Source organism: Felis catus, chromosome F1 (assembly GCF_018350175.1).
Source record: "Felis catus isolate Fca126 chromosome F1, F.catus_Fca126_mat1.0, whole genome shotgun sequence".
NCBI lineage: Eukaryota > Metazoa > Chordata > Mammalia > Carnivora > Felidae > Felis > Felis catus.
The window spans coordinates 60,922,174-60,945,155 of NC_058384.1; the positions used below are offsets into that span (position 1 = coordinate 60,922,174).

The 22,982-nt window shown below is 50.6% G+C and overlaps 1 protein-coding gene and 1 long non-coding RNA gene across 3 annotated transcripts in view; one reads left to right on the top strand and one right to left on the bottom strand.

The window, feature by feature from the left end:
* Positions 1 to 22,982, bottom strand: part of PBX1 (PBX homeobox 1) — a 298,342-nt gene that overhangs the window by 252,139 nt on the left and 23,221 nt on the right. The gene's annotated exons all lie outside the window — the stretch shown is intronic.
* On the top strand, positions 1,776 to 5,845 carry LOC109495780. Its single transcript, XR_002151463.3, has 2 exons — positions 1,776 to 1,965; positions 3,924 to 5,845. It is a non-coding gene; the product is annotated as an uncharacterized LOC109495780 (long non-coding RNA).

The following is a 22,982-nucleotide window of genomic DNA, read 5'->3' on the forward strand; positions in this document are numbered from 1 at the left end:
ATAACCCTGTGTGGGGGACCTATTATTCCTCATATTTAACAGACCCAAGGTTACACGTGCACCTGCCCGAGGTTAACCCACCCATTAAGAACGGGGCCAGCACTGGAAAGCTCAGTTGCACTTCAGCTCCAGTCCTCTTTAACTACAAGGCTTTCCCACCTCTCTTGAGCCACAGGCAACAGCCACCTCTAGGAAGCCAGAGACTGGAGAGGTGGGGACAGCAGCGGGAGGCCCAGCACATCTCTTCCCCACCTAGGCCGGCGCTCCCAGGGAGGGCCAGGTAAACTTCACACTATAGAATCTTCGGTGCCTTTTGATGCAAAACAAACGTAAATATAAAAATGCGACTATTCTGAAACGTTTAGGGTACAAGTACTGTCCACAAAAAAGGCCACAGGCAGCAGCTGGAGGGGAGGGAGCCCCAAGAGCCCAAAGGCCCATCAGCTCCCGCCAAGTGGATCAGCCAAGTGCAGGGAGCAGCTCAGGCACAGCAGGGGAACCGGGGCCGAACTCCAGCCTTCCAGACTGACTCAGTCAGCAGGAAAGCACCCCCTTTCCCCGCCCCCCACTCCAAAGGCTTCTCTCTCCTTTCTACTGTCACTTCCTAGTTCAGTCCCCGCCACTGCGCCCTCAATGGCAATGCGCTGGAAATGAAGACAATGGCAATGGACCCCAGCAAGACGGCTCTAAAGGGGCGGCCGCCAAGCCTCCTTCCACAAGAGCACTCCCCGACAAGAAAGGTTGGCTCCGGCACCTGGAAGGGGAAGGGCCAAGCAGAAAAAAGCCGCACTCCTCACTGACTCAACTCCAGTGTGAGCCCCTTCTTTCCCCCCACCGCCCCCCCCCCCACCTTCTTGAACTAAGAGCCCATCTATTATACCACGCCATGGTTCATTTCAGCAAAAATCAACTAGCATTCTTCTGACCTGGGGCAAAAAATTCCCTCATTGAGATCCTGAAAAATAACATTACATCATGTTGCCCGTGTCAGGTTTATAAATGGGCCAGGGGGAGGCTGGGGTGTAACCGGACACTATCAAAACACTGGCCCTCGGAGAAGAAAGAGAAGAAAGGAGGCATTGTTGCAGGCTGTCAGCTCCCCCCTTGCTGGAGGTAAAGGGGGAAGCAGGGGGAAATGTTAGTGGGAGGCCGGGCACACCGTAGGCCCTCCCTCACTCCCACTCCCAAGTGAGGCAGCCCCCCTCCAAAATGGGGTTGCCTCCATTTCCTGTGGGGTGCGTTAACCCTCATTTCTATTCCCTTGGCAGAGTGGACGGCCGACCTGTAAGTAATGTTTATTCCCATGCCTCAAAGCCAACAAGCAGTTCGGTACAGGATGGCACATCCAGGGGACATTTTTTTTTTTTTTTCTGAGCAGGCTGGCTCCCTTCTCTAAACAGACAACCAAAAAGAAAACTGATCCCGGGTGATGGTGTATACCCGAGAGTAACAATCTTAATTGAAAGATAGAAATGGGAACATGACCCAAAGCTAGAGGGGAAAAAAACAAAAACAAAAAAAACCAGACCCCAAGAAGGGTCAAGTGAACGTCCAAGCGTAAAGCAAGAAATCCTGAAAGCTGAAAAAGAGGGAAAAAGGAAAAAGAAAAAGGCATTTCAAAGCGGAGGGGGGGGGGGGGGCTCCGAGGGACAGACCAGAAAGTGACAAAAAGACCGTGGGAGGTTATGAAGCTGGGACAGACCCCACCAGCCAAAAGTGCTGGCACAAAGATTACAACATTTTCATGGATAAAAGGAGAACAGAAAGGATTTATGGTGAGAGAAAGTTCAGAAAATAGAAAGCAAGACAAATGTAAGCCAGCCTGACTGGAGACAGAATTCATTCTGCTGGTCAAACATCTAATTCGCTTTTCTCTTTTCTTTCTTCCGCAGCTCCGGGCTCAGCTTGGAAGGACAGGGGAACATGCAAATGTGTGGCCCCGAGGCTCAGGGGCACAAGAACCAGGTGACTTCCTCCACCAGCCCGTCCCCCCCCCCCCTCCCAACAAGGGTGATGCAGCAGCCCCAGGACCCTCCAGGACCACAGGCCCAACTAAGGTCTGTGGCGAAGCGGAGGGACACAGAGATCACTTGTGTTGCTCCTGGTACATCCTTGTTTCCACCAAATTGTTGCTAATCCAATCATCACTCCACCAGGAACTTAACCTCTTACAAAAGCTCTCCCCACCCCACCCCACCCCAGCCCAGTGCCTTCTTGGCCTAATCCACCAGCAATTAAGAAAGCGGGCCCTGGGGACCACTGGGTCCCTGGTTGCTAAACTCTGCTTTTATGTTACCCTCACCACGTTTTCTTTGGAACTCGACGGGGACCCCCTCAACTAAAGTGGAATGGGGCCCCATGGCCCAAGTGCATCCCCTTCAAAAGAGCTCTCCCACAGAGCCCTGGAACCAGCCCCCTCCCGGGTTCAAAGGAGGGAAGGGGAGGGGCCGAGGACCACCCTCCAACTCAGAGCTTACATTTCCCTCACAATTCCAGGCCCTCGAGGCTCCCCTTCTGCGGGAGGCTCTTGTTGGCGCCAGAGAGGGTTGCATTAAGGCTTGCAGGCCGATGGCAACCGGGGACAAGGGGGCAGGGGAGGCCACCGAGGTGGCAGCCATCCGTTGCCTTGGTACTGAACCCAACAGAACAAAAGGAGCCGCACAGGGGCAGAGGGCTGGACATCGTGAACTTGCGCCAACCCTTGGGTGTCTCTGTCCCCTTCTGGGACTTGCCAGGAAGCATCTTCTCCGACACCCTCAAGTCACGGGACCTCCTTCTCTGCTGAAGAGGCCCAGGCACTAACTCCCCTCTTGTTTTGCCGTACCCCCCCGCTGAACTTACAGATCACTTTTCAGCGAATGAAGATGGGGTGCCTAGTGTGCGACAGTCACTGGGCTGGGTGCTGGGAATACAGCGTGAGCAAAATCGGGATGGTCTCCGCCCCTAAACATGCTAGCCTTCCTTTCCCCCCACCGCCCCCCCCCCCGCTCCCCGTTTCTAAAGCTCTTGCCAAATTCAACAGAAAGGTTTTAGGTGGTTCCATGAAATCCAGGTGGCTCACAGTGATGGCCCAAAGAGCAAAACCCTAGAAGAGGCTGAGCATCTCAGAGTGCCTGGGGGATGGGGCCTGGGGGGGGTGGGGCTAGGAGGATGGGGCCAGGGAGGCCTCAGGTAGCAGGAGAAGGGAATTTGCAGGGATAGAAAAGGGCTAACAAAGAAGGAAGCGAAAGGTACAGGAACATGAAAACGAGGATTTTTGGCAATTTCCCTCCGTGTTTTTCAGACTGTAAAACAGGTCCCTCCATGCTTCTGTCCCTAGAGGTGTTCATGTCTCTGATTAACAATAAGAAAGTTCTCGTCCTGGGGCGCCTGGGTGGCTCAGTCAGTTAAGCATCTGACTTTGGCTCAGGTCCATGATCTTGTGGTTCGTGTTCCAGCCCCACGTCGGGCTCTGGGCTGACAGCTCAGAGCCTGGAGCCTGCTTCAGATTCTATGTGTGTGTGTGTGTGTGTGTGTGTGTGTGTGTCTCTCTGTCCCCTCTCCTGCTCACGCTCTGTCTCTGTCTCTCTCTCTCCCTCAAAAATAAGCATCAAAAAAAAATTTTAAAAGAAAGAAAGAAAAGAAAGAGAGAAAGAAAGCCTGAGTCCTTCTCAAAATTGCCCAGCATGCTGCAGCATGGTAGAGTTAACAGGGAAAGGCCATGTCCAACCGACACCCCTAATTTTATGTTCTTAGAGACTCGGTCTCTTGTTCTGAATTTATCACTTTCTCGGAAAAAAAAAAAAAAAAGTGCCAGGAAAGGCCTCCTGAAAAGTCAGACGCCTCTGTCCCTAAATTTATTTGTTAATTAATGAGTAAAGGGGAATTTATTGTTTGAAAAAATGTCTGTTTCACATCAACTCTTTTTCCTTGTTTTCCCCCAGACAGTGGAGCTCCAAAGAGACCAAGAGCAGATGTTTTATATTTCAGGAGAGAGCAGTCTCCCTCAATTCCTGAAGGATTCCTGGAATTCTTCTACTTAACAAAAATTAGCTACAGAGAAAGAATCATGAATCATGAATGGGAGCCCGGGAAGCCTCCGGGAGCCAATCATTTCTTCCTCCTCCCGTCACCCAAGGGCTGTCTGGTGCCTTGTGGGTTCCATGGAAAATCCTCTGGAAAGAAGCGAGGCATCAGGCTCTTCCAGTTACTCCAAGAGCAGGGCCATGTTCTGTGATCAGAGAAACCGAGCCTAGCGCCATAGTCTCAAGAGCTAGAAGCTGGAGTCAGACCTGTGTTCTGCCCCCAGCTCAGTTTCAGGTTTGCCACTTACTCAGGTAATAAACATCTCTACCACCTCATCTGTCGCATAGAGCGAACCACCTATGACCTATGTCTCCAGCCGGAGATCATACAAAGATCGAGGGAGATGTGAGCGTACTCTAATAAGTTAAGTACTTATACAAGTGAAAAGCATTTGTATTGTAATCACGGACATATGGCGTTCTGTTTACAAGGACTTTGGGCCGACCGGTACACGTCTGCACGCGTGGATGGGATTAGCAGAGGCACAGAACACAGAGGCTGACCTCCACGAGGCTCTCAAAGCCTGCCCATCCCGGGTCGGGTCCCTTTACTACTCCTTTTAAGGCCGTTGCAAGCTTTAACCATTCAATATTGATTCGATAAACATTTACTGGGGATCTGGCACAGGACGTGGCCCATGTTGGGTGCCCGGTAAATATTTGCTGAATAATGAATGAATGAGGGCCTAATGCAGAGATGAAGAACTACATGGCAAGTTGCCACCAGCCTCTGCTCCTGCACCCACATCAGAAAACCATTAGTGGACTAAGGCGCTCTTCTCCGAGGACCTTGTACTCAGCTCAGAATTCTCAGACTTGGCACGTGAGATGAAACCTCTTGGCCGTTCCTGACCTAGGCACAAGGATAAAACACACCTTAACCCTGTGTTCATGGAGCTCACAAACTCATGGGAAATAGGCAGTAAAGCGACAAATGGAACATAATGTATGTTAAGGACAGAAGTTGGGGAGTCCAGAGCAAGGCCCTGGCACCCCATGATGTGGGTGAACTTGCAGTTCTCACACTTGCCTGGGCTCTGAAGGTGAAACTCTTTCCAAGCGTTCCTCCTGCCTCTCTGATAACCCTTGTCTAACCCTCTTCGACCCAGCCCGCATATGTTGGCATTCTCGGTGTTCTTCCCTGGTCCTCTCACATTCTACACAGACATTCTTGTACCCTCACACTCCTCCCCCCATGACATCGGCTGCTATTTACATACTGATGCCCCCCACGTTCATGTCTCCAGCCCTGACCCTTCTCTGAAGCATATTTCCAGCTGACCCCTGGACTTGAGTACCCAACAGGCTACCCAGCTCATCCTCCTCCCTGCTCTGTTCAGCCTCTGAGAACCTTGATATGCTTCAAGCATTACTACTGAAGCCTTCCAAACGGGGAATTCTTAGCTTTGACACAACTGGAGCCCGGGATGGCCCTGGACTCTGGCCATCACGATCACGTGACTCGAGGCCTCTGCACATGCTGTGTACTCAGCCTTGGATACACCACATACTCATTCTTCAGCTACGCCTCTGCATCCCTCAAGATCTACTGAAACTTGGTTCTAATGTCACTTTGGCATCCTTCCCCCAAACCTCACTGCAGAGTCAGTTAGACCATCTTCTGTAAATCAATGAGCTTGTAAGATTCTGAAATCCCTCTCGCTCATCAAAAAAATTAAGTTATAATAAGGCAGTATGAATGTTTATGCAATGTATGTTATACAAAATCTGCAAAGGCCATCAGTCCCCACGCACAAATAAAGCATTAACCGTCTCCTTCACTCATTAAGTAAATACGGAGTCCTTGCCATATGGCAGAGAATGTTCTAGGTGGCAGGACGGAGCAATGAGTCAAAGTCTCGACTATCACATAGCTTATACTCAAGCCTCAAAGGAACGGCTCAGCCACACACCGAGACGCGTCTTCAGCTTATTACTAAGAATTCTTTCTATTAAAGTTTAATGCAGTCCTCTCTAGAAGTTCATTTTGTCTGCCAAGTCCTTTATGACTATTACATATGGATGCCACAGTCATAAGCGGATGGCATAAGCAAGGACCCACGGGACACAATAAAAGGGCCATGTCCACTCCTGATGGGTTATGGCTAACTCATCAGACCCTGTGACAAAAAGTCAGCACCAAGTGTGGGCCTGAATGACAGGGCATCGCGGTACACAGGAAGCGTCCTGTACAGGTGTCTGGTGAATGAATGAATGGATGAGTGAATGAATGAATATTAGGATGGAAGGAGCCTCAGAAATCTGTAATCCTAAGAGTAATGAGTGTACCGTGTAATGACCATAAAGCGCAGACAGGAAAGAAGGCAGGCTGTGCACCAGCAAGGCCTCGTACAATTTCTAGAACCTCTGCACTCCTCGGTTTCCTCGTTGCTAAAATAGGATTAAATAAGGGGGTGCCTGGGCAGATCAGTCGGTTGAGCGTCTGACTTCGGCTCAGGTCATGATCTCACGGCTCGTGGGTTCGAGCCCCGTGTCAGGCTCTGTGCTGACTGCTTGCTCAGAGCCTGGAGGCTGCTTCAGAGTCTGTGTCTCTTTCCCTCTCTGCCCCTCCCCTGCTCATGCTGTCTCACTCTGTCTCTCAAAAATAAATAAATGTAAAAAAATAATAATAATAAAATAAAATAAAACAGGATTAAATGAGATCACGTACAAAGGGCTTTGCGCTACGGCCAACAGTACGTGTTTAACATGATCATATTCTTCCTTCGTAGCTACAGTCCAGTCACTGAACTGAAAAACAGGCCACACGAAACTTAAAACTCACAGCGTATAAGGCAGATATCCCCGGGAAGCGCTCTGTCCCCACGCTGGTGGGGTAGGTCGGTGTTTTCCACATAGCCTGTCACAAGCCCTCTATTTGAAAAGAAACGGATTTCTGGAAAAGTTAACCACACTTTGCACAAACTCGGAAGTTTGTTATCTCAACAGAACCCGCTACCTTCCACGGTCCCTACGATGCCGCCTAAAAAACACGTGTAATAAGACACTGAATCACACAAAGGCTTCTTCGGGAAACCCCTAAATATTTCGGTATCTGTTTCTGAGGGTCCCTATTTTCACGTAACGGAGTGTTTCACATAAAGTGCGACTACCCCTCACGCAGGTAAAAACACCCCAGCGCCGTGAGCGGAGGCCCTGAGCTACATCTGGCCAGCCCCTCCAGGACAAAATTGCGTTATTCACCTCTCATTTTAATTTTTCAAAGCCCGAGACAGAGCTGAACTTTCTCCACATTCTGTTTCACTTAGGCCCTTATTCAAAATTCCTCTCTTCTGCAAGCAACCATTCCGAACCGGAACGGTTAAAGAGAAAGAAAGAAGGCTGAAAACACAAAGACAGAAAAGGAAAAACAGGGAAAGGGGGGGCGGGGGGGGGAGGGAAATAGCACGAACTCTTTTGGCCCTGCCTTGGGTAGAGAAAAAAACCGAAATGCCGCTTTCCTAGTCTCATTATTCCCGCTCTGTGCCTAGTGGCTACTTTTAGAAAACTCTGGAGGGTGGGGGCGGAGCGGGTTAGGAAGGAGGAAGGAAAGAGGTGAAAGATAAGGAAGGGAGGTAAGGCAGCTGCAGAAGAAAAGAAAGGAGGGGGACACGAGGCTGAAACCTGACACCCGGGCACTCGGGCCTGCCCCCCGGCCTTCTGGACTGAACACTCGCCAGCCCGGGGAGGCCCTCATGGAGGCCGCATACATTCAGCCCCTAATTTACAGCCGGTTAACAGCAAACATGCTACAAAGTACCTTTGGGGACCTCTGAGGACAGAAAGGAATCGGGGAGAAATTAGGTGCCTGGAGAGCTCCCCTCAAAGGCAAGGGCCCTTTCGTGCAAGTGAGCAATTTAGGGACTGGGGGGGGGGGGGGAGATGTGCGGGGGCGGGGGGAGCAGGTCAAGTGGAGGAAACACGGGGCTGGTGGGACCTCGGGGGCTGGTGGAGAGGGCTGGGGTGCCCGGGAGGGAGGAAAGGCGCAGGCTTTCTTGCCCGTGGGGCCGTGTGTGGCTGCCGGCGAGCGCTGTGCCTAAGTGGGCGACACCCACTCTTCGCCATCAACCAGACCCTTGTTCAAGCAATGAAATTAACAAGAACATCAAAAAATACAATACAGTAAAAACCCACGAGAACAACCGGGGCCCGGGCGTTTTCCTGGAGTGCTAAAATGGAGACCCACTTCCAGAATAGGGCAGAAGCCTGAAGTTTGCCCCAAGCTGCAGAAACTGAAACCCAGCTGGGGGGCGTGGGGGCGTCATGGTTTGGAGGGTGGGCCCCTTCCTGGCAGTCCTTCCTTCTCCTAGGCTGTTTCTCTCCAGCCCCCCGTGTACCTGTGTGTGCTGGGAACAGCACAGGGCTTTAACTAACCAGGGCCTGGGAACTGGTTGGGCAGCTTTTCTCCCGAGGCCACAATGAACAGTGGCTGGGCCAAAACGCAGGCGTCCGAGAACCCCCTTCTCCTCCAGCAGCCGGGCCGACCGGGGAAAGAGAGGCTAAACAGATTACCTTTTAACTAACAGCTTTACCTAAACGGATTAACAAGGGAGGATTAACTTTCAGAGCCACAGAGCGGCCACCACCGCCAGCAGCCAGGACGGGGAAAGAGACAAGGGGGGTGGCTCCCTGGAGTCTCCCCAGAATGGGCCCGCTGCAAAAGGAACCCCACAAGCATCTTCAGAGTACCCGACTGCAGTGTATGAACCCTTACGATCTTCAAAGAAATGCAGTGAAAGCTCAGGGTGAGGCAGGTGGCAGGGATGGGGAGAAGGGCACGTGCTCCACGGGGGCACACGGATGCCACACCACGTCCCCCAAGACTCACCCTCCGCCCAGCACAATCTCAAGTCCCGCATTCCCATCCCCTGGGGGAAAGAGTCGCGCATGCTCCCCTCGCCGGTGACCCCCACAAATGTGGCAAAACCTCCGTCACCCTCGCAATGAGCTTACCTGCCAGGGAATGAGGTTTCCTCCCAATCCCCTTTAACCACAGGTCCAGTGACCTCCCTCCTCTCTCCTTTGCTTTACTGTCAGCACAGGAGTCTTCTCACCTCAAAAGGGGGTGGCTATCGAATAAAGAAATCCCTGCCGCGTTCTGATTTTCCCACGGCAGAGAGATTCCTGATTTGCGAGAAAGGCAAGCCATTCTGCAGGTGCGGAAATCACCCCCATGGCCCCGTCAAAAGGGATCCACTGGGATGACTCCAGTCTGGGATCCACCTGGGATTGCCCCCGAGTGTACCGTGTGACCGGAGACGGCCCGACCGCGTTAGGGATGGAGTCCGTGGTGCAGGAACAGGTCCACGGCAGTGTTAAAACACTGCTTTAACCAGTTAAGCTACACTGCTCTAAATAGGCATGGTGGTGTCCCGGTCACTAGGAAATTGCTAGAAGCCCTGTTGGCTTTGTGTCGAGAGAGGGAGTACAGGTTGACTTCAGTTAAAAAGGAATAAAACCGTTTAGGTCCTTAAGACTTCCGTCATTGTAGTTGAACACTACACCTTGGCTTTTTTTTTTTTTTTTAAGGACAGTCCTGACTCACACATGCTACCCCAGTGTCCCCATAAATACACTCACAATTATCAGGCCCAACAGACTAAATTGAGATCTAGGAGACAGGAACACCATGCCTCATTATTCAGCATCAGGCGAGGTACTTCAGATGGCCCGGGCGATTAGGGTCTTTCGCACTGCCCCCCAAACTGGCCGCTGTGAATTAAAATTTGCTTTGCAAAAGAACCGCTCATGAGGTCTGAGTTGCATACACACGCTGGCTTCAACTTTTGTTGGCTTGTTTCAAAAGAGCACAGAAGCTTTTTAAGAAAAGGGGGGAAATGGGGGATGGGGGTTGCACAAAGCCTGCTCTTTGCTTAGCAAACGAATAGGAAAAGGAAGACGAAGAAAGGACACCCGCCAGGATGTACCCCCGGTCTTCCTAAACTCCAGCAACAGGCTTTTCGAAAGGGCGCAGCCCATTTCGTCCAAGCTGCCCCCAAGCACTTCTATGAGAGCAGGGAGACAAGAGACAAGTGTCCTTCCAACCTCCAGCATCCCGCCTGGATCACCAGTTGTCCCCAACTCGGCCCGCGTCCCTCCCCCACCCTGAAGGACAGCCCCCCTCCCAAGCTGCTTTTGTAAGTCTTGACCGGCACAAGAAAAATGATGGGTCTGAACTATCAACCCTTCCCCAGAAAGGACTAAAAGGGAGAGGAGGCCACGGACAAAATATTCACATGGGAATACTGTAAAAAAAAAAAAAAAAAAAAAAAAAAAAAAAAAAAAAAAGAAAGAAAGAAAAAAGAACAGCTAAGCATTTGCCCGGCAGTTCCAGACTGGCCTGAAGAAAGAGAAAAGAAACATAAATGGAAGCGGGAGTGGGCGAGCAGTAGAAAGAGACTGGGGTCGAGCTCAGGATCTATTAAGAAAGAATGACACAGTTCAGAGAAAACTGGGAGTTCACGCTGGCGTCAGAGGAGAGCGAGGTTGGGGTAGAGAGTGGTGTGGGACATGAGATCTTGAGGGACAGGTGGAAGGGGAAAAAAAAGAAATCGGTTGGTAAGCCTGTTGACGCTTCTTTGCTGAAAAACCAGGCGGAAAAAGACACAGAAAACGGAGGCCCGTGCAGAGGAACGCTACTTTGCCTATGGGCAGGGAGGGGCTGCTGTGGACCCAGACCAGGAGTCAAATTCAAGCTCAGCCACATACCTGTTGAATAACCTAGGGCAAGTCACTCCACCTTTTGAGCCTCCGTTGCTTACGTGAAAGGGGATAATGATACCTCTCCTTCTTACCTCCAGGTGGTTTGAAAGGTCAAATCTGATAACATAAATGAAAATGTGCTATGAACTCTACCGTACTGCAAAAATGTCAAGGTATGAGGTTCTTTATGAAAAATGTGGCTGCCCAGGTAGCCCTTCAAAACGTCCAGAAGGATAAAGGGGGCAGAAGGGAGCTGGGGAGGGAGGATCCTGCTGCCCAGAAATGATAAGACAAATGGCAAAACCAGACGTGAGCAGGTTCTCCGAGGACTTCACCACATAGTGAGGGCTCTGGGCATTCAACTACAGACCACCTGGCACTAGTCTGCTCATCGGAAAAGTCTGGAAATTAAACTAGTTCGCCTCCAGCAGGTGACTCTTGTAGCTGTGAGAGTGCATGGTAGGCGTCTGTGAGGGGTTGGATAGGAGAGATACCCAAGGATGACAGCAGACAATGGAAGGCTATGGCTTAGGCCCTCGCCATGTGCCCTTGACCCCGCCCAACTCCAGTCTGAAATCCTCCTCTGGATTCTACCACGCTGTAGGAAGGTAGGGAGGAGAAAAGAAGGGGGAAAGGAAAAGAGAGAGAAAGAGAAACATATTCTTATTCTACTAGTCGGGTTAACCAACCAAACAAACCAAAACCAGAAACCCAGAACTGGGAACCCTACAGAAACGTACGGCAACAATTCAGATCAGTTTCCTAAAAGGCCAAGGCTTCTTAAGTGCCCAGTTACACGCTACAAACTAACTCATCTAAGGAATCACATAGCCACAAGACCCCAAAACCAAGGTCATGAAAAGGCCATTCCTGAAGTCCTAAAATGTGGAAGAAACTTAAGGAATTTGTTAAGGAAAAGTACGTACATGTCCTGGCTTCAAGGCCACACCTTAGAATCATCATCACTGGGGACAGCCAAATGGGTACAATGGTCCATATAAAGAATCGGGAAACTCTTGCTTTGGGGTCAACAAATTTGGAAGTGTGGTAGACAATTATCGCTGTGCCCCTCCCCAAAACTCCTTTATGATGCCATCGTTCCAACAAGTCAAGATTGTCCACCCCTTCAAAGAACTATGTTGTGTTTTCCAACCATCGACGCTTGATATCACCATCTTCCTTCTAAGGGGATGACCGCCTTCCCAGCTAGCAAACCAACTCTATTCCTTCCAGAAATGACAGGGAGAGGGGACGCTCCTCCTACCTGGCCCTATGGGGCCACATAAACCCATCCCAGCTGAAGGAGTGAAGTAACCGGCAGTACACAAAATGTAAACATGACTGTGAAGTGGCGTTTTCAAATTGTTAATTGCAATGATCATTCCCCCAAACGAATCTCACCCTATTGGGCAACTTGTACCAAAAAAACATAGCAAAATAAAGACCAGCAAGAACTCCTATCTCGAAGCCTGGGTCCTGGAGCATGCCTTCATTAACCCCCAGGACTGTTAGGAGCACAACTAAAGACAGATCATTGATCCCAGTCAGGAAACCAGCCTCATATCCCAGACGTGCCACTCATCTCCCGTGCGGATGTGTCAAGACACTAAACTTCTCTGAGCCCCGGCTTCCTCTTGAATAATTTTTTAAAAAATGTTTGCTTATTTATTTTGTGAGAAAGAGAGAGAGAGAGAGGACAAGCGCATGAGCAGGGGAGCGGGAGACGGCGAGAGGGAGAGAGAGAATCCCAAGCAGGCTCCGGGCTGTCAGCGTAGAGTGCGACGTGGGGCTCGAACTCACTAACTCGTGACCTGAGCTGAACTCAAGAGTCAGACGCTTAACCAACTGAGCCACTCAGGTGCCCCAAGATACAGACTTTTTTTGTAATTTTGGAGGAGTTGAGCAACATACACGTAAAAAAATAAATAAATAAAAGCTTAGAGTTTAGTATGGAAACAAAATTAGCGTGCCCTAACAGCGGTCAAAATAATAACACCTTAATTCTCTGCACGCTATCGTGTAGTTACCATTATTCCTATTTAACACGTAAGAAAACTGGAAAGTTAAAGGCTGTATCAAAAATGAGGATGAATGAAACAGCAGCTTCTATCCTACAAACAAGCACTCTCTGCAGTAGACTCAAGTTTTTCCCAGATCATGGGCAGGTCTCTAATGATATCACAGTGATCCTGAAAGGCATCCAAGAATGCAAATAGTACATGATAGAAACAGATCCTAAAAATGAACCTGCATGTCAATGAAACGCAACAACAGCCAACGTTTTCCCTTGTATTTGTTCTTCGTAACTCAGCCTCGTACTAAAACTGGCCTGAAACAACGGACTGTCTTTTACTGGAAAATTCTACTTTCTCTTGTTCTAATCTATGTTCAGGGTGCCATATTGGACTCCGCCAAAGCCCTGAAAATTACAACCTTCGGAGCTAGCTTGTCAGCCGCATTTCCCTAGCATGTATTTTTCTTAGCCAGCCCAGGCTGGGTGTCTCTTTCTGTCATTTTTTTCTTATGAGCCCATTTGCAAGGACAGAGTCTCATTCCATGTTCTTTAGAGCGCCCTTCATACTGCTGTTGATTAACACTAAATAATAATGATGTTTATAATAATGGCTGTCAATAATCATAACCATAACCATCATCGCCATAAATAAGATTTCCCACTGGTGGTTTCTTGAAGCCGGTGAATACACAGTGACCGTATCAGTTTGGAGATCACCTCCTAAAAGCAAAGCTGAGCTGGGTGGTGGCAATGAGCAAATCAATCCCACATAACATGCCGAAGGTGGTGATTAATAAATGCCTCTCCTTCTTCTTCTTCTTCTTGCCCAGGGATAGTGAGAGGGAAGTTCTGAGCAGCAAGGACCCCGTTCCACTGAAGGGAAGTAAGTCTGCTCGGCAGACGTACCAGGGGTTTCTACTTCCCCTAGACAGGCTGAGCAATCCGAAAGGTCTCTGCTACTGGAAAGAGTACGATGTGCCTTTGGGGACAGGCATGGAGCTGTCTGAAAGCCCACTGACAGTGGGAGCCCTCTCTAAGCCCAACTATTGAGTGTAAGAGAGAAGGTGTAAAATTGTAGCAGAAACCGGGTTCTTTTGTCTTTCTACTGAAGTCACTTGAGTGCAGACGGTACAGCGAAAAGAGCTCTGAAGGCAGACTTGCTTCATTTCTGCCACTTATTCCTCATAATTCTAAGCCTCACTGCCCTAACCTGCAAAATTTAACAGACCGGATGTGAGTTGTCCAATAAGGTAAAAACCAGCCACGGCTGGCACAGAGACCTTGAAATGTGGCTCATCTGAACGGAGATGTGCTCTAAGAGTAAAACACATACTCAACTTTAAAGACTCAGTCCAGGGGCGCCTGGGTGGCACAGTCGGTTAAGCGTCCGACTTCAGCCAGGTCACGATCTCGCGGTCCGGGAGTTCGAGCCCCGCGTCGGGCTCTGGGCTGATGGCTCAGAGCCTGGAGCCTGTTTCCGATTCTGTGTCTCCCTCTCTCTCTGCCCCTCCCCCGTTCATGCTCTGTCTCTCTCTGTCCCAAAAATAAATAAACGTTGAAAAAAAATCTTTAAAGACTCAGTCCAAAAAAAAAAAAAAAAAGAAATGTAAACTCTCCTTTATAATTTGAAGTCCATTACGAATTGAAATAATATTCCAGATATATTGGGATATTCTTGGAATTAATTTCACCTGTTTCTTTTTGCCTTTTTAAACACGGTAATTGCAAGTTCTAAATTTTCTATCTGAATGTAACATACCTCTCCTTCTCAGTACTGGACGGGATGATCTCTAAAGTCTCCCCTGCAGCTTTAATATTCTGTGTTTCAGGGGCGCCTGGGTGGCGCAGTCGGTTAAGCGTCCGACTTCAGCCAGGTCACGATCTCGCAGTCCGTGAGTTCGAGCCCCGCGTCGGGCTCTGGGCTGATGGCTCAGAGCCTGGAGCCTGTTTCCGATTCTGTGTCTCCCTCTCTCTCTGCCCCTCCCCCGTTCATGCTCTGTCTCTCTCTGTCCCAAAAATAAATAAAAAACGTTGAAAAAAAAATATTCTGTGTTTCATTCTGCGCTTCTGAGTGACCTTTCCTCAGCAAGTTAGTAACAAAAAAGGATTGAAATCTTTTCCTTACAGAGATTCGATTTCCTTATCTCTGAAATGGGGATAATGCCACATTTCGGGGGAGCTGAAACAGGAAAGTGATTTTAAATTAATAAAGTGCTATGCAAATTAGGTTACTATAATCATCGCACTGTCCTGTTACTTTCCAAGAGGTCCTACCCGGAAAGAGCAACCTGGAATACAGGGGCAAAGGAAAAGGAAGGTGGGAAAAGTAAGGTTCCCCCGAAGGGAGAGAACATCAGCTTAACCCTAAGAAAATCAGGAGCTGAGCCTCTCAAAAGCAACAGAGACCTAGGGCCATCGCGCGGGGCCAGGGAAGAAACCCACACAGTGAAAGCAAGGGCCCGCTCTGGGCACGGAAAGCACCCTGATCTCCTTGGTCCCCAAGGCACAGAGCACTTTATCCTTTACAGGAGACCGGATGGTATGCACCGACCTAGCAAAAGCTAAAAAAGAAGAAAACTAGCAGTATTTTTACAAAGTAGTGGCCACTTTCCTTTATTTATTTATTTATTTATTTATTAGCCCTCTCAACAACTTTTGGGGGTGAGCCAAATATCCTCACGTTTACAGACTGAAAACAAAACAGAGAGGTTAAGTAACTTACTGTGGTCATGCAGCCGGTAACCACGAAGGTGGAATTCACACCCACATCCGCCTACCTGATCGGTCTTCCCATCAGGATAAAGGGGAGAGGATGTGGGGCCGGCTTAGTACTTCTAACCTTCAAGGGTACAGCTTAATTCTTCTGAAGGAGCCCTGGGATCTGGGGTCCACCTAACTTGCGGAAAATCAAAGTGCAACCACAATTGCACGATAATTGTGTCTGGATCTAGAAATAAGTAGCCTGGGTTTAGAAAAAATGTTAAGGGCTGTGTGTTGCAGATGCTGGAGAAGTGTTAGCTCCCAGGGCGGGAAGGAGAGAGGCACCCGCCGGAACCCAGGGCTCCGGAGAAAACCCAGGAGGAGTCTCCGTCAGCGGCAAGGCAACTGGGGGGCCGGCTGGGGCAGGTTTCGGGGGGACTGGCATGCCACAGGCAGCAGCAGACCCCACTCAGGAGCAACGGGGTGGTGGGAAGGAGGGGGAATCCCTGAGGCAGAGAACTCAAAGCCGAGGAGGAAGATGCCCTGACCTCTGGCCGGCCCCCTACGGCCACGGATCCTGCACTGCTTTCCAACGTCCTGTGTGCGGGTGCCACACCAATTCCAGAAAGGTCGTGCCCTTCCGTTCCCCCTGAACCAGGCTGGACTCGGCCACCCTCGTCAGCACCTGCTGATCCTGATGGCACTGGGAAGCGGGGCTCGCAACCGCAGCCCCCGCTCTTTTCCTGACCCTTGAGGAGGAGGGGGCCGTCCGGGGACCATCGTAGCTTGGGACTGTGGCGCAACTGGGCGAACTGGCAGCAATGGAGAACTCCTCTGTGAATGCCTATAAACCGCACTGAGGAGGCTGGCACGGGGGTTTACGAGCTGGATGAAGTGTTCCTCTCCCGTCTCCTAGGACACACGCTGGACTCACACGGGAGCTCCACCTAGACTCTCGCACGGAGACCGGAGACCGTGAGCCCAGACAGGATCTTGTGAGCTAGGATTCCCTGCCACCCTCTCTCCGAACCACCACTCAGCTTGAACAAAGACCCTCCTCCCCAACCCCCCTCCGGCTTCCCAACCCCCACCCCCTTCAGCTGCCTTCCCCCAGCCACATTAACTACTCAGAAACCCAGCCACCCCACTCTAGACTTACTCAGGAATCACATTCTTAGAATAACTCATCAATTATACCTGTCAACTTGCCAAGAATACCACAGGGGAGGTGGAAAGTCTAGACTGCCTCTAACTACAGCAGCACAGCACCCCTCTTCGCAGGGGCCCCCCACTTTCTGCCAATGGCCTTTGCAAGTTCACAAGAAACAAGGATCCGAGGCAACGCAGGAGCGCCGGGGCTGGAGTGCAGACCGGGTCACCAAGCTACTCTGGAGCCCGGGGTGGCGCACGGCTCTCTCCCCGTCTCCGCTTGTAGACGAGGAAAACCCGGCACCAGTCTGCTAACAGGATGTTCCGCCACAAAAAGCCTGGGTTAGGAAACGTTGAAGAGAAATGTCACCTTACTACTCGAATATGCACACAAACTCGTCGTCAATAAAGGCGCTGCCAAGGAAGCGCCATGACAGACACACTTTTTAATTAATTGGCAAGGATCATTAGTAATTAAAACATCTATTGGAAAGTTGATTCTCCTAAGCAGGATAAATTCCCCCATCACCATGGATGCTTCTGATACAGTTAGAAAGTCCTCTTTTTGTCAACCTGTGCAGAGGTAAGCGCTCGTCGCCTGCAGTGATTCCGGATCCCACTTCTCCAGGGTCTTAATTAAGAAGGTTGTCCCTCGCTTCCCAAACCCTCCGAGCTAACAGAGCGATCCTGCAGAAACACCACCGGGCGTGTGCTGTATTTCCACGATAACGCACACGGCCATCGATGAAGCTGGTCTCGGGCAAGTTATTTCCATCAGCCTTTGCTTCAGTTTCCTCACTTGCTAAATCGTGACCGTTTCCACCTCCCAGGATGGTCGTGTGGATTACCGGGGCTCATGCACAGGTGCACATACGAAACGCACACAAAACGCCAGACGTGTTAAGACGTGTAAGCGTGCAAAGATTTTAATTTCACCACCCACGGCATCCCTACGAGGAGTACAGTTTGTCCTTTATTTGGTTTACAATTTATTTAACAGAGCCACAGCCAGAAGGAGAGACAGAACCCAAGGCGTCCTGACTCCTTAGATCCATTACCCGTTCACCCCAGTGGAAAGAACACCTGATTCCCCTCATCGCCCACACTGAGCGGCTGGCGGGCAGCACCACCTCCGGGAGCCACAGCGTTCACCACGATCCGGACGACTGAGGGGAACAAGAGGCGATAGGTCTGGTCACAGTGCCAAGCAAGATTTCACGCTACTGTCCTCTCCCTGCAGGCTCGCCCAAAATGGCACCTTGCAACTGAATTTCCTCCTCACCAACTCAGGCCCCGCTTTTCACTCCCACCAGCAGCTTGCTCACGGGGCCTCAGCGGTGCTGACCTCGGAGGCACAGGGCGGATGGAGCCTGGGAGTCACGGCAGGAGCGTGTGAAGCAAGCAGCACAGGAGAGCAGGCCCAGGGCCTTGAAGCACTAAGGAAACAGGGAGCAGTCCCTACTGGGGTCAGGACGATCACAGCACTGCCCTCCGTTTGGCCTCCTTCTTCCTGGTTAGAGCTGGCTGATGTATTTCAGGGAGCGGTCACTACAAGACCTTGGAAAAGTCACTTCACCTCCCTGGCCAGCCATCCCATCCTGGGAACGGGAATCCAAAGAGCATCTGTCAGGCCCCCTTCCCGTGGTGACAGGTGGGTAATATCACCTCCACCCTAAATACCTCGCAGGGATGTGAGAGAATGAATGAGCCAGCATTACAGCCAATATTCGACTCTCCGGCAATAAACAACTCACCTTTTGGAGGTAAACGGGCTCTTTCCAGGGCACCAGGGGATCATTTAGCACTCTGGAAGCAGTAATTTGCTCTATGGTCCTCTGGTGTCCTGAGAAGTGCAATCCACCTCCAAAAGGTGAACCCTTAACTCCCAGAGAATCTGTTTCCTCACAGTAGGATCAGAAAGCTTCAGCGTTTTCCGCTTTAGGAAAAAGCACCCCAGCCATCATTTTCCGGCCTCTTCTCTGCTCTCCACTCCCCCCCCCCCAACCCCCGCCAGCCACGTCTCCTTACAGCACCCCCCCCCCGACCCTCCTCCCTCCAACAGAAACCAGATGAAGCCTTCGGCAAACGACTGGGGAGCTCGCAGTGTGTGCCTGGGGACGCCGCAACAAAAATCCTTTTCCGAGGCTTGTCTGTCGAGGGCCCCGGCAAGTTAATGGGAACCCACGGCCCCCTCTCGCCCGGCTGGGTCCTCAGCATTTGATTCCTGTCTGTCACTGAGTGATGAGGACAAAGGGTGAGGAGTCAGGAAAAGGTCTGCGCCACTTTGTTCGGAGTCTGGATGCGAACTTTGGATGAACTCTTCATCGGGGAGGGGGCTGGGGAGGCAAGGGGAGGCCAGGGAGGAGAAATCCACACAGCTCAGGCCTCCAAAAAAAAAAAAAATCCTCTTTAAACAACAAGAAAGGAAGAAAAGGGGGTTAGGAGGGTAGAGGCAGCCTCCCTCGGCCCCCTTAGGAAAAAAAAAAAAAGGAGGGCACGGTGGGGGGACAGGGGGTGTGCTTAAGGAAACAGAAGGGGCTCAACTCAACAAGGCTGCCGGGCCCATGCTGTGGGCTGCTGGCCAAGAGCGAGTTCTGCAGTCTCCCCCTCCAGCCGGCTCTCTCTTTCTCCCTCTATTTTTTTTTCCCCCTAAACTAAAGGGAATTCCTAATAAAGCCACAGCAGACTCGCAGAGAAGCAAAGGGAAGGGAGAAGGAGCCTGGGATGGGAAAAGACAGATCAAACTCCTTGCTTTTCCGAAAACCCCCAAATTGCATTTGTGCCCATAAACCGAGAGCACGCTTCGCCCCACGACGGCGCACACCCAAAAACGTTTCGTGCTGAGTCTGTGTCCCCCTTCCCGCACCGGGGTGCACGTGTGGGCTTGCCTGTGGTGCAGGCCGGCAGCTTTTCCTGGGTGACCATCCCCCCCCCCCCCCGAACCCTGTCGTTTCTAAAAAAGGGCCATTAACGTACAGTTGGAACCATCGCAAAAGCCAAGTTTGTCTTCTTTGTGTTCAATAAAACCCCGCTAAAACTCCTTCACCTCCACTTACCATCGATTTTTCTATTGTGCTCCACAGGCGTGTGTCTCTCACTCATCAGACTGTCTTTCACTCTGCGAACCTCTCTGACCACATCTGGACGTGAGGTTTTTCAGCTCCCGGGGATGGGTATCCCTGCTTCCTTCAATTATTTTGCGCCCGCGTGCAATCGCACAGTCACTTTTGGTCCGGCCTCGGCCCTTTGGTCTCTGCCTCAAGAGTCTGGATTTCAGTTCCCCCCAAAATCGGGTGTCCGTCCCAAGCATGGGGAGCGGAGAGGTGCCAAGGCCTCTCCTGCACCCCCGGGGCTCTTTCCCCTCTTGACCTGTATGGAAGACGTGAACTTAAATGACTTGGTGGGGGGGTTCACGCTCCCAGGGCTGCAAGAGAGGGCGCTGTGGCCAACATCTGGCAGTTGGCTCCCCACCCCTCCGGGGAGCACCCCCTGGGGTGATGTGTGAGGCTGTCCCCCCATCTCCCCAAGCACCAGGGCGGGCTGCTGTAAATGGCAGCTCTGTGCCTGTGTCTCAGATTCACAAAATCCTATGTGACAAAGACGGGCAGATAGATGGGCCAATAAGATGGCCTTCATTTATCTTCTGAGGGACTAACTCCATGCAGTTGCTAAGTGAATCTATGTATCGAAAACCTCTCGTTTTGCATTGCTAGGAATAGGAAAATAAACTCCACACAGCCAGTAAGTGTGTGTATGATGTCCTTGCTCTAAGAAAATCAGACGCACAGAGATCAACAACTACCGAGAAAACAAAGAGGCAGGTGAACCGTTGAGTATTCCCATTACAAAAAGGGCTCTTTGCCCTAAAAAGGGTTGCTCCAAGCCTCGCCTGGAAGAGACCTTATTAATCACTCAAATCGAACCCCTTCACTTAAAGAGGAAGCAGGCAAGACCTTGAGTATAAGCAACTTACCAAGTCAACACCCTGCATAATGCCCCTCCCGTGTCCCCTCCACCATACACATGCTTTCATAAAGCTAAGGAGTATACTCAAATAAGGGACACGGTTTTCAAATAGCATACACGCACGCACGCACGCATATGGGGGAAAGACACCTGCACGTCTTACGTGAAGACACAGCTGTAGTTGTAGCCTGGCCCGGTGCGTGAAGCCAGGAAAGGTGAAATAGGGATACGCACACACAAACCCAACCAGCCAATGAACCACACGTACCATTTCCATTGCCCACATAGTCCTGCGCTCTGCTTGGGCGTGAGGGGTGAGGGTTTGTAAGGTTGACACTCAAGTTTTCGTTCTCCAGATAAAATCCTGATGGACCGGTTTTCTCTGTGGGCAGGTAACCTCTATTCTCCAGGTCCCTCCGTGGAGAACGGTGTCCCCACGCCGGGATCTAACTCCCAATCACAACCCTCTGTCCCACCCTCCTGGGATCTCGAGCTTCATATCCACCGCATGCCCCACCGATGCCAGGGTCAACAAGATTTCTGAATCCACGCCATGTCCTAAATCGGCCCTCCGCGTGCCTGCCAATCTGTGGCTTCTTCCTCTTGCTTCAATTTTCAGCAGGTTTGAGAAGAAATCTTGAAGCTGTGGTGTGAATTGGTAACTTACAAAGCCTCTCGTACCCACAGCTCCCTAGAGATTCGCAACCACCGTGGAGGCGGACCGGGTCGGCCCGATGAGTGTCATCAGTGCCCACACGACAGGTGAGGAAACCACGCGTGCACCAGGAGCAAGAGCGGCAGGCTCCCCGGGTACCATCTACTCGATAGTGCAACAGGCCACTAATTGTTCCCCTGCGTCCAAATGCCGCTTGCTCCGCATGGGCATGCGTGTTTCCATTTTGTTCTGGAAATGAAGAAGCAAAAACATACGTTCTACTCAACACTCATCACACGCCTAGCCCCATGTCTGATGCTTGTTCTTACACCTGGGATGACCGTAGCATCTTCGCCCACGAACAATCTCCTCTGGGCCAGCAATGAAATACACACACGTGCATCTTCTGCAGACAACACGCTTTGTGTTTCTTACGCTTATCTGTCTGGACCCATTAGCACATGGTCTTTCAACATCCTAAAAAATGCTCTAAGTTCCAAGGGCTTCTAAGTACAGCAGCTGTCTTCTCCGTGTATATCAGAGCTGGACGACTGGGTTCCCAGGCAGCTTTTCTCCCTCTTGTAACTTAGCATCCCAGGAAGATGCCATTTGCTGAATATTTGACTGAACAAGTAAATCTCCATCTGTAACCATCCCTTCCTCAAGGAATGTTCTGGAAAATGTGTGAGACTAGAAATTGAAATTTATTTTGTTTATTAATTGCACACAGGGGAGAGTCCTTACTCAAGGACAGAACAACACACGAGCAGCGGATGTAAAGAAAAGAGTCTCCAAAGCAAAGTGCAAAAGTGTCTCGGCTAGACAGGCGCTGTCGTTTGTTCCCCTGATGCCCCACTTTGGGGGAGTCCTGGCAACTGCAAAGGTCATAGATAAGAAGTCTTACACAGATTGTGGTTCTCAGACAGTGGGACGGCCACAGAAAAGTCAGAGGAACCGGTTCCAGTGGCTTCCAAACCAAGCCAAAGGAGACCTTCTTTTCTATGAACGTACAGTCAGAAGATGTCAATAGTAACCTGATGCTACATCACGATGCCCACGGCATTTCCCTCACTCCGTCTCATCACGTGGGCATTTTATCATCTCCCAGCATCACAAGAAGGGTGAACGCAGCAGAGTAAGATATTCTGAGAGGCAGAGACCACATTCCCACGGTTTTTATTACAGAATACTGTTAGAATTGTTCTTTTTATTGTTGGTCATTATTGTTAACCCCTTACTGTGGTGAATTTATAAATTAAACTTTATCATAGATATGTACAGGGAAAAATATCAGTTTTTTTAGAGTTCGATTCTACCCAGGGTTTCAGGCATCCTCTGGGGCTCTGCGAACACACCCCCATGGAAAAGGGGGGACTGCACTGGTCCTCAAGGACCTACTACCCTCCTCAAAGCCCATCGTGAGATTCCTTGCCTAAGACCACCCCCCTCCCACCCCCCAGCCCCAGGAGAGGGCTACACAGCAAAGTTGCTAAAACAAATGCAGGACCCTACATGGGTCCTGTTCTTCAGTCAGAAACATTTGAATTGCACTGGGATTAGGGGAAGGATATCCCCAGGGAGTGACCCTGAAAAGTGACAGCCCCGTTTGAGATATCACAGACTCTGACTAGGAATTTTCAGTGGGAGGAGGGGACTGGGGGGGGGGCGCAATTCTCTCTTTACTCCTCCCCAAGGACAGGTTTAAATTACATGTGCTCAACTGGAAGGGGGG